Source organism: Cyprinus carpio, chromosome A16 (assembly GCF_018340385.1).
Source record: "Cyprinus carpio isolate SPL01 chromosome A16, ASM1834038v1, whole genome shotgun sequence".
Taxonomy (NCBI): Eukaryota; Metazoa; Chordata; class Actinopteri; order Cypriniformes; family Cyprinidae; genus Cyprinus; species Cyprinus carpio.
The window spans coordinates 10,836,581-10,849,625 of NC_056587.1; positions in this window are offsets into that span (position 1 = coordinate 10,836,581).

The window sequence follows — 13,045 nt, forward strand, 5'->3', positions numbered from 1 at the left end:
TGCTGCATTTATTTGACCAAAAAGCAGTGAAACAGTAATATTGTGAAATATTATAATTTAAAATAACGGTTTTCTATTCTAATATATTTTTAAATGTAATTTATTCCTTTATGAATTTTCAGCAGCCATTACGCCAGTCTCCAGTGTCACATGATCCTTCAGAAATCATTATAATATGCTGATTTGTGGTAAAGAAACATCTCTTGTTACTATCAATGCTGAAAACAGTTGAGCAGCCTCATACATGTTTATGACAACATTTTGATTCTGTATTGAGCAAATAAGGGTTACGAAAAGGGCATTTATGCTGTTTCAAGCAGATTTTGAATTACGTGGCCTGCAGTGAGTTTTCCTGTGAATTTGCACAGTCAAGTGTGTGAGTGGAGAAAGTGAAATATTTCAGGGTAGATGCAGATCTGTCTGTGGTTTTCTCAAAGAGCTACAAAGACAAGTAGTGCAATACATATCCTCTTACTGCAACACACACAAACTCACGTCACTAGGAACAGGGTGCCTTGTTACACAAGCCCCCATTGGAAACAGGATGCTGCCTTATCACACACATAGACCCAATGAATAAACACACTAAGCAACACAAATTAAGAAGTCTGTATCTAAACCCTGTCACCGCTTTTGAGAGAGTGTGTGTCAACGAATGTGTTAAAAGTTAACACTGAGAGCTGTTATTCACAGAATGAATCAGCAGAGAGGAAAAACGAGAAGGAAATGTTGTGGTTGAGCACGCACGTACACGTTAACGCACTCTTCCATACACACACACACACACACACACACACACATATACATATATATATATATATATATATGTGCACGCACACACTCGCGCACAAAAATAGCTCAGTCAGCATAAACAACACATTTCATTCATAAAAAAGCAGCTCAGTCACCGCCCATACATGGACTGTCATCATCGAGTCATGTGACCTTAAACCGCACAGAGCAGAAACAGACATATGCCCTGAAAGGGAAAGGAGTGAGAATAGAAAACTAGAGAGAAAGAGAAAAGTAGAGAGATGAGGATGTTAACGGTTCTCTCGTCATCGCTGGTTGCAGTTCCTTGGTCGATGAATGTAGGAAATACCACAAAAACGTCACGTGGACAGAGTTCACTTTCCATTGTGCGCAACCCACCCCCTCACACACGCTCATACACATTTGGCAATTGTACACTAGAGTCACCAGCTGCCTTTCTCTCCACCCACGAATTTCACCATTGCAACAAACAACTTTCCATGTTTCGCACAAACACTTAGACAATTACAGCATGACAGCTGCATCCATGATGGGCTGCACATCACAAAAGACTGCGTTTGTCTGTGTGTGTTTGTGAGAGAGAGATTCACAATTCGTGTCAGATGGACTATTGTTTCTTTGGTCTATATTCAGTTCTACGTTTATTTTTGTGACAGGGGAACTAAAGGCATTTATTCTTGACAAGCTGACGCATAACGTGTCCATTGACTTTTTTCTATATCAAAATCAAGATTTTAGAGTCACATGTATAAGGGGAAGTGTATATCTTAGGTCCTGTAACAATTCATTTGAAGTTGGTCACAATTTTATTTACCTCTTGGCTTCACTAGTTCATTTTAAATGGTCACAAGTGGTACAACTTAATTTGTATTCCATGCAGTCTCTAAATCAATATGATGTCATAAAAACTGCATCTATTATTAACTGTTTAAAATAGTTTTAGATAGACTATAGCTTGTCACATTGAAGGATGTCATGTATTTTGTTTAATTAATATAAAGTATTTAATTAAAATCTACTATAATAATTTATTATAGTCACACTTCAATTTCTCTCAAAATAGAGATATAAAAAAAGAATATGTGTATTACTTGATCTTTTCAATCAGAAATTACATATCTTTACACTCAGAAACTGAAAATTTCACAAACAATTACAAAGAAAAGTAGCACACTGAATGTGAATTTTTTTAAGTAGAAAAACTAAAATAGTATTTTCTTGTAAAGTAACCGTTGTTTAATGTACTACTTCTGAAAAGCATATATATGTATACAGACATATGTGTACATACGCTTTTCATTATTTGTGATGCAACTCCCCAGACAGTGTCTGTGTTTGAGTGAAACAGAGATATTTCAGTTCCATTGTAACTTGTGACAGAGAGTGAAAATGCGTAGGTAATCTGCAGGTGCGTGGGTGTGTCACCAGAGACTCATGACCAGCCACTTCCTCTTTCTACAGGTATACACTAGTCACATGGGAGGCTGGAAAGAGGTCGGTCAGGCGGTCAACCAGACTGAGGTAGGCTACGTGTGACTTCCATAAAAGGACATCTAACTTGCATTAGAAAGACCATGCACAACATCTTGATTCTGAAAATGACTGATCTAATTGTCAGTTATTGTGTAGTTACAATTATGGAACAGACTCGGACATTACAAATAGCATAACCTACCAGTCAGTCAAAAATAAACCTTGGATGACATCTTTAAAATAATTTCCAGAAACATGCTAAATTTAGAAAACAAGTCATTATGCACGTATGTAAATGAGGTAGAAAAATAGACATCCTAGTATTGTGACAAATTTAAACAGGACAGCGCTCTGTAAACAAGGCCATGCTATTGCATAAATCACAGTTCTGTAATTAGACTGTTTCTCTAACAGCCCTTGTGTTTTACCAACATACACACATATGCACGCACACAAACATCCGTGCTCACAAACACACAAAAATGCGTTTTGCCCAGCCGTGCGTAGGAGACCATTGCGTGTTTGGTACGGAACCAGGCTGTTGAAGGCCTGAGTTGTCATGGCGATGATAGTTTGATTCACCATGGCGACTAATGAGTGAAAGAGAAAGGGAAAGACAGACATGAGCAAGAGAGGTTGCATTGCATCATAGGAAGAGAGAGAAAGAGAGAGAGAGAGAGAGAGAGAGAGAGAGAGAGAGAGAGAGAGAGAGAGAGAGAGAGATCCAACTTAAGCATCATCCACCCAACAGTTACATGAAACCTGCCAACGCTGGCTGAAAAAAACTGTAAATATGAAGATGATTCAAATGGTGTGAAAATCAAAACAGAAAAGCAAGTGCTTGATTGCTCATATTCTTTTATACCTAATTGAATTCAGCCATCCACTCACATGCAAATTAATTCTTTCCATGCTCTCCTGTGAGACAATAGTATTTATTATATGTATTCTGTACACAGTATGCATAAAAAACTCACGTAGGCGACTCTATTTGCCAAAATACATACTGTACAATACTGTATCCACATACTGTAATACTGTACTGTATGTGTGTATGTATAATATAGATAGACAGATATAGATATAGATAGATTCCACCAATTCAGCTTATCTTCATTAAGATACATTCATGTGTGATATGATCCAAAAGTAGCCTATACTTTTAACATCAGTCAGTCAAGCATTTTATTGTAGAAATTTATCTAAGTAATTAGAAATAAAACACGATAACCATGTATACATGCATATTTGTCATTTTAACTGAACTTAGGACAGGTTGTGGTGCTTGAGACATTGTGTGGCTATATTTAACACCGCAGCATGACGGTTTCTTGTGCAATACCATCTGAGGGCTCAAAGGTCATGCACATTCAACTGAGATTTCCTGCCTTGCCCTACACAGACTGAGATTTTTCTGGATTCCCTGAACCTTGAAATACATAAATAAATTCTTTGTGATTTTGCATTAAGAGATGTGATTTTTGATTTGTTTGACACTTCTCTCATGAAATTTGGCACAAAGTGATGATGAGCCATAATCCAGCTTGCAAAGACTGAGATGCTCCTTTTATACCCACACATGACACCCTCACCCATCACTTACCGTAAACTGTTTCAATATTCTGTTCTATATTCTATAACCTTTTATTTTGCCTCTGTCCCAACTTTTTTGGAGTGTGTTACAGCCATCAAAATCAAAACATTTTTAAATTTACGAAATACATTTAAGTTGCTCAGTGAAAACTTGACTTTTGTCAATTAAATTAAAGTTAAAGAGAATGAACAAATCACAGATTCTTGAATTTATTGCATTTTACAAAATGTCCCAACTTTTCTGGAATTGGGGTTGTACATTTGATTACATTTGGCTTCAATTTCTGTACTTGTTCTGTTGTTGCGCTATTGCTAATTCGTTTATGTGTTCTTATTCTATTATTGCATCCCTATTTACTTGTTCTTAATAATTTGAAATCTAAATGTGACTTCATTTTTGTTTGGCAATCTATAAGAATCGGAATCTGTTAAGTCAGCAAAGCGGAACGCCTTCCCATTAGTCATTTAAGATTTCGGAAGTGTGCTCACTAGCACTTTCCGTAACCCACATCGCCAAAGTCCAGATTTTACCCAACAGTCTATGTGGCAATACATCAAAGTGTTGAAGAAAAGCCAAAAAGTAAGCTAGTATTTCATTCTGAACATAACCAGAGTTAACATCCTCTCTGAACATCCTCTCAGAGACAACATCCTCTGTGAAATTCTAAGGGGGTCAACGACGAGAATGTGTAATAGTTTATTTCTAGCAGCATAGTAAGTTCTAAAAGGGAAAAACCCTTAATACATTCCTCACATTTTTAATTGGTGAAACAGATCCTAAATACCAAGCTCTCCAGTGTCTCCAAACCTCTCTCTTACTCACTCCTCTGCTCGCTCTCCAGCCAATATAAACAGACCCACTCCATTTATTCAGCTTGTGACAAACATTAAGTCCCTAATATGTAACCGCTGGGGAAGGAACAGAGCATGACTATGTTGGTCAGAATATAAACAGTGAGTAGCCAATATTTAGAGAGAGCCTGATCCGTCACAGTTGGTGTTAGCTAGTTATGTTGTATGTTGGAGATGACCTCATCCCTCTGTGACAGTCCAAGCAGAACACATTTGAATAGAAAGTTTGAATGAAATACCATTCCAGTGGTAAAGGAACTCATTAGTAATGGAATTGTTGCTATGACCTAAGGGCTGATGGACATTCATAGTATTACCTGGGTGATTTGAATACTGTTTCTATTAATAGTGCAGATAGGGCCCTGTTACGTAGGTTGTGGTATGAGTGTAATAATCATAAAACGCCTCCAGCCATTTGACCTGGATATTAAATATAAACAGGCAAACAAATATAGCTAGTGACAAATATATTTTCAATAGTTATTTATGGAATCCTGTTTCCATCTCAGAGTAAAAAGCAAAACAGGAAGGGGTGAGAAAGTTTAAAACAAGAAATAAAGTCACAATGTATCACCTTGTGTCAAAATACAGATATAAATCACAATTACAAGAAACAAAGTATCAACTGTGAGAGCCACATTTATGAAAAAGAAGTTGCAATTATGAATAATAAAGTCACAATTGTGAGATAAGAAGTTGCAATTTTGATAATTATTTATAATAAAAATAAAGAGAAAGTCACAGAGAAAGTCACAAATAAAGTCTCAATTATGACAGTCACACTGTTAGAAAGTAGCAACTGTGAGATATAGTCACATTTATTAATTGTGAGATCTCAAGTTGCATTTATAAGTCAAACTGCATGACAAATTCACAAAATAAGATGTCAATTATAAGAAATAAATTCAGTTATGTCTCAGTTATGACAATTTCATTACAATATTAGCCACACTGTGAGATATTAAGTCATAATATCTATAAAAAATAAAGTCACAATGATTTATTTATTTATTTATTTATTTATTACTTTGAGGTGAAAACATGCATCCACAGTCATCAGCTTTGTAGAAAGGAAGAAAAATAGGACTTCTGGGCAGATGAACAGATAAGTGGTTGCGTGGAGTTTAGCAGTTGGACACATGCATGCTCAACACTTCGTTTGAATTTTCCAGTCTATATTAGAGATTCAGGTTAGTGGAAATTCACCTGTTCAGCAGCTCCTGACTAATGAATTAAAATGGTTGATTTATTCCACTTCTTTTTTTCTTCTCTGGTAATATATTACTTTTGGCGCTGCATTGATCTAGAATGACAACAATCTAAGTCTTGTTTCTTCACCCCTTTTTTAACCTTTCAGCAGTACTGAGTGCATATGTGAGAAAGAGAAAGAGCATGTAACTAGATATTTTTGGCTTCTTTTAGACTCTCCTCCATTTAGGAACTTCCATGACCAGTACTCCACTTGGAAAAAAAGAGAACAATCTACCCACGCTTTTCCATTTACATACAGATTTATGTGGTCACATTTTAAAGCCATATCACCTAGGAGAAGCAAATGTTAGTTAAACCATAAGATGGTGTTTTATGTTCAAGTAATCAAAATCTTTAATTCTTCATCTCTCAGAGTGTGATTTTGTCTTCCTTAACCCTGTCTACCCTTTAACTATGCATCCAACCACCCTATGACGATACAGATTTCCGTGACCATTTAACCCAGCATGCAACACTACTATACCTGTAACTTAAACCACCCATGGGCTGCACACTCGGCTGGCCCACTGTGATGAATTCATTCATCAGCTGCCAATCAAACCTGACCCTGACCCCAGCCACTGGCCAACAGCGTCTACACTAACAAAACAGTCTGCAGGTGCTTCTCTCCACTTTGTTCATATTATTGAGAAAACTACTTTTTCAATTATTCTTAAATTAACAAAAAAATCAGGACTTAAATTTTCTGGAAAATCAGTACTTTAAGCTTTTCAGCATGGATAAAGATGAAATGCAATTGAGAAAATAAACTATGTGTATGAATTAAAAGTGATAAATAGAGTGCAGACTGAGTGTTGTAGGCAGTTCAGAAGAAGACCATACGTTTTCAGTCAATGAAATCAGATAAAGCCTGCAGGGGAATACAAGAAAAAAAGGAGTGAAAGGATGAAGTGAAAGTGAAGGAGTGTTGATAAAGGTGCTCATGCGAGATAGAGCAGCTCTTAGCTTTCTTATACCGTGTTCAAAACCACTGGAGCCAAATCACAGACAAAAGCCTCACTGTTTCAAACTTCCTGTGTGTGTGTGTGTGTGTGTGTGTGTGTGTGTGTGTGTGTGTGTGTGTGTGTGTGTGTGTGTATGTGTGTGTGTGTGTGTGTCTGTGTGTGTGTGTGTGTGTCAGACCGCCCAGGTTGACTTTGTATGTATAAGTATGTGAGAGTTATTCTTATATTAAAAGACTTCAAAAAGATATTAAAGTGAAGTAGATATAGTTAAAAACAATCACAATGACTAAACAGGAGATAAGCTGGGTTTTTACAGCTTAAGTTATAGTTTAATGCCTCAGTCAGTTCTCTATAAAACACCACCACAGGCACGTGTTCATGGGCTGACCACAGAACAGGTGATATGAATTGTCCTCTTAGCCAATCAGGCCTGAGGGTTGCGTGCAGAGGATCCAATCAGGCTGGAGGCTGCTGAATCTCAGGCAATAAGAAATGAGTTTGACCCTTCGTCTGGCCTCAAACACCTTCAAGGACTACACAGCTACGTCAGTGTGGCTGTAACTTGAAATACGTCAACAATAGATGCATCACATGCACATTAGTGTTTGCTTATTGTACATGAGCAGCCAATAAATTCTAGCTATACTTTTTGATCATGATGCTTAAAGGTGTCATAAATTTTCTGGGGTCAATATATGGCAGATGATTCTCAAACAAATTCTGATTGTTCCCAATGATAAAAAAAAAGAAATTGAAAAAAAGAAATCTAATTTCTTTTATTATTAATTTACAAAGTACAGAGCCCCCAAGGGGCATGGTTTTGTGAAAAAATGAGAAAAGCAACACAAAAGGTGAGAAAATGCAAAAGCTCATGTCTGTAAAAAGGCACTTTTTTGGTTAAAGCACAAGTTGTCAATGTGTCACTACTCTTCTATGCAAATTATTTTTAGTTACAAGGACTTTTATTATCATTTATTGTAGAGGACAGTGAAAATTTGACAGAAATGCTGAGGAATAGGGAGAATGGGATGACTTGACCTAAGCCAGGTCCCATGTGCACAACAGATTCTCATATATTACAATTATGCTTTTTGCAGTATACAGAAAAATTACATCCAAAGTGACTAACTTTGAAATGAACATGTACATTTCAGCCTTTCATAGGAATCTAATGCAGGACTTTGATGTCATTAACACCATGCACTACTATTTTAATACCATTTTCATTAAACAACCTTTAGTTTGACCTCATCTCACATGTATCACTTATCTAAGTGCTTTGAATGAGTATTCACTGTTGTAATGGAGTCAGATGGGGAAGTCCCTCTCTCTCTAGAGTGAATATCGGTTTGATTCACACTGTAACCACTGTACTGCACACTTGGCGGCCATCCAGCTTTCCGCTGATCCAGCACTGAAGAACCCATCGTATCACTAAACACAGGAAACATCATATAGCTTATTACATTTTTTATCCTCTCTGAACTCTACATAAATATGAAAGAGGTTTATGTTTGGATGTGTTTGCTAATACATAGTATTCTCTGTGTATTACAGATAAAGAAAGCGATAAGCTAATGTCCTTCCTTCTTCACACAGAAGCACTAAATAAAGAGCCTATTGGTTCCCAAAACCTCCAGCAATCACAAGACAGAAGAAGTATAGAGTGTTCGCTTGTGTGCATCTTCCCACAAAACCCATCTCTGACATTAAGCTGTCAATCTTGTATGTAGTCACAAACTACCGATTGTCACATCAAAGCCAGAATGTGATGTTTCCAGTGTTCTACCTACTAGATAAAACTGCAGTTCAATCTCAGGTGTCATAAGTTTCATTTAACATGCAAAGTAGTATGCTAGGTGTAGTGACCTGGTCCCGACCTACTTTTATAGGCCCTGTGAAATCAGGACAGAGTTGCCCATTTTGCTGTAATGTGGTTTATTGGTGAAAGCAAGCATGGTGGGGTGGGGGAACTGACATGGCGGCTTAATGCAACTATTTATTATACAAAAACATCTTTGTCCAAACATATAGATAAGACCATGTGCTAGACCAGCACATCTGAATCATATCCTCTTAGAAACATACAAACACACACATACACCCCATACATTCACTCAACTGGCCTATAAATGCAACCATAGGAAATATGTACAAAAACAGCTCTGCTTTGTAGCCATGTCGCAGAGTTAACTCGCCACCATTACTGAACATGCTAACATGAATAGTCTAGTTACCTAAACCTAACATTATTAGATATGAATGTTTTACACACAAACTCTATACCACTAAATGTATAAATTCTAAACATATGCATTATATCACCAAGGAATTAAATAATCAAACTCTCTTTACTTTATGTCTATTGTATTTGTTCATCATTAATATATTGCTTTTATAAAAATGTATAAAAATATAAAAATATTTCTTATATAAGCTAGAGTTAAATAAAGAAAAAAATGTTTAAATTCAATTTATTTCAAAGACACTAATAGCAGTAAAAAAAAAAAAATATCATAAATCCAGTAAAAGACACCAAGGACTAATCTAATCACCTTAAGTTGTTTGAGAGCCTTTTCAAACATAATTTAAGAGTTTAAATATTCTTGGAAAACTGCCCAGTGGGAAAAACACAAGATAAGACATGAATGAGGTTCAGAATTTTAAATTTTGAGTTTCTCATTTCATTTTATCACTCTCATATACACACTATGTACAAATATACACTAACCACACATTAACTTAAAGCTTTAGCAAAAATCACTGTCAGACAAAAGTTTCAAAAGTATAAAGGTCACCTAATTGCTCCCTTTCTACTAATAACAAACTATATCTAACTGACATTTCCATTTATATGAGAAGACTGATATGAGTCATGCAGATCCTAAATTGAAAAATGCCGGAAAACAAGGCACACCTGAATGAACAAACAATGGAATATGGATTAAATTATTAGAAATAATAATAATAATAATATTAATGTTTTAACCACCAAACTGCATTCATAATTCTCACATTGTTATCTATGACAGAATTTTAGTTTGCATTGCATTTATTAATTTTTTTGACTGGGCTGATAGTTTATTACAGATTGCTACATCATTATACATGAAAAATGTTTTTAGAATGACATCTTATGCTGTACATCGAATGACTTTCAGTGAGGATGTGTTAAAGGGTTTGGAGAATCCCTGTCTGAACATGAGACCCTGAGTCATTTGATGAACTAAGAGGATGAAAGTATTTGCTGTTTACCAAGCACCAGTATATCACGATCTCTCTGCATTTGAGAGTGGGTTTAACAGAATGAAACTATGTGTGTTTGTGTGGTAGATATACAGTGTCTAACATCTTCTACACTTTCTAAAGCTTTCAGTCAAGCACAGACGTTTGTTCAGAATGCAGGTGTCAGGAACAACAAATGCAGGTAATTCCATAGTTGTTCAACCCATTTGAAATCCGTTGAGTGAAGCTGCATAAAACACGCAACTGTTATGCAACCAATGCCTTAGTTAATGACAACATCCCACACATACAAACTGCTTAGCATCGTGTGTGCCAGAAAGAGGGTGTGGCACAGGTTTAGTGTGAAACTTGAAAGAGTGATTCCGGAATATGACGAACACTGATGGACCTTATTGGGCAATTTGAGTTGGAAAAATGCAAGGGTGGGTGGTGGGGGGCAGTTTTCCCACACCTGCTGCTGGGAAATTCATAATGGCAATGACAGGTAGATCTTCAAAACCCACACAATGTAAGAATGTGTGAGATTGTATTTTATCATCATTGAACTCTTCTTACAGCTTTCTCTATGAATACACCAAAAACAGTGAGTAATATAACCTTTGTAAGTGTAAACGTATCATTGAGAGTGACCCCAGATTTAAAGGTCAAGATGCCGCTATGCTGATTCACGACTATGATGGAAGGTCAGCAGACATGAGACAACTTTTCAACTCGATTTCATTGACCTCAAGTATATGTTTGCCCTTACATTCACAAAGGTGAAAATGTGGGTGTCGGAAAGTACGCTACTCCAAACACTGACATAAATGAAGCAATTCTGCATCCCTGATTACAGAAATGGATCGCATCTTGAGAAGAGGAGTGCAAGCTACATGAAAAACTCTCAGGGCCCCAAATATTTCAAATTTAAGTCCTGAAAGCCTGATTTGAAGACATGGTTGCTCTGAAATCACAACAAAAACTTTCAATAACAAGTGTTCAAATCATTATAATAAGCAATTGTTGTTGAAAAAGAAAACTGGGAAAAGAAGCCCTAAATTATAAACAAGTTAAAAACTGATTTGAAATTTTGAGCTGTGAGAACAAGGAATATTTTCTCCAGCCACAATTCATCAAGTAGATGTCATGTGATTAATCATAGTGTTTAAGTGAAAGTCAGTCCCTATTTATAAAGGTGAAGAACACCAACGCAGTGACATTTTAAACTAAACCTTGCAACATGCATCAATCTGTTTATCTGTGTGAGCTGTCCTACAAGGTGATGATAACATTCTACAGCTATTATCTTAAGAGAAAGTATGCCTTTTTTCTGTGAACACTCTCTCTCATTCCTTATTCCTTAAACTAAGGTTTGCCTACCTTGTCTTTCAGGAACTCGTTTATCTGACTAACAGACGCAAGTCACGGTCTAGTCCTCTGAAAAGTTCAATAGAAACATGCACACAAAAAAAATACTATGCACGCATTCCAAGAGGTTTACACATGGGTATCCCTTATTATGCTCACATGCAAAGTACAATATACTGCAAAGACTTTAAATTAGCAAATCAACTCTCCATTGCTTACTCACTGGGAAAGCCTCATTCATAAGCTTAGTGCATTTGTTTAATGTTTTTGAAGCACTCCATTTAGGGCAAGGGTGCAAATAAAAATATATATTTTAAAAACTATGACAGGACAAATTTTTATAATATTCAATAATATGAATATGTCTTTGCAGTTAGAAGATCCCATTTGTTGTCTGTCAAATATTCAAGACTATGATGAATCTCAACACGGTGGCACTGGACTACAAAATACATCTGATAAATACTGATCAATAATAAGTGCTCACATTCATGATTCATGAGTTTCAGTTCTCCATTTATTTATTCTACTGTCACAATGGCATGCTCAAAACAAAAGCAGTCTGCATATTTCACCTCTGAACACCTGCTAAACTCTCAGTCTGAATTCCTGTCCAATTGTTCTGACGCCCCACACAGTGGGGGCAACTCAAATACTGAGGAGTGATAAGAGGAAGAGATGCATACATACACCCACATGCTTCATGCACTGTGACAATTCTTCAATTCATGGTTAAAAACTAACAGGTGTGGCTACCAGATATTCACTGTAAACAAAACAAATACGATTACATTACAAGATAGCTTTTTGGTTCCTTTATATTTTGCTGACCTGATCATTTAAATAATGCGTGGTTGCAATTACTTTATTGATTTGGGTAAACCTTTTAAGTTGCAAACATTATTTTGATGAGTTCTGCTGATGCTACTTTGACTCTATTAGCAATGACGACGCTAATGTCAGTGACAGGTAATTTCTTACCTCTTTATTAAATTTACAAGCTACATAAGTTACATTTGATTTTTTAACTGAAAAAGGTCAAATTAATGGGTTCCAGGGCAACAACACCATTATCTTTTTTTTATCGTTCGATTTGTTTTTGTTTTGTTTTTTGCTTTATGGGGGGGGGCTTAAAAATGTGTGTTTATGCTATAAATTAAGTTCCTCTAACTCAGTGTAATTTGTTGGTTGAACACAATTTCATTACAAGTTGTCAACTCAGATAAATTTATGCATACAGTTGCATTATTTATTTATTTTCCTTTTTGAGCCAACACATTATTTTTTAGAGTGTATAATGTAATTAATATAATGTAAACATACCAATCCTGACCTACCAAAAACAGCTTAATTCACCATTAAAATGTTCTATATATGCTTGTATTTTCTAAATACAACCACACTGTAATAAATACCACAAATACCACCTTTAATAATTGAGCAAAATAGTGTTTAAAGCATTCTAATTTACACCTTTAAAAGGATAACTGACAAAACAATAATAACAGTAGTAATCATTTATTGGAAGTTATTCATTTTTACTC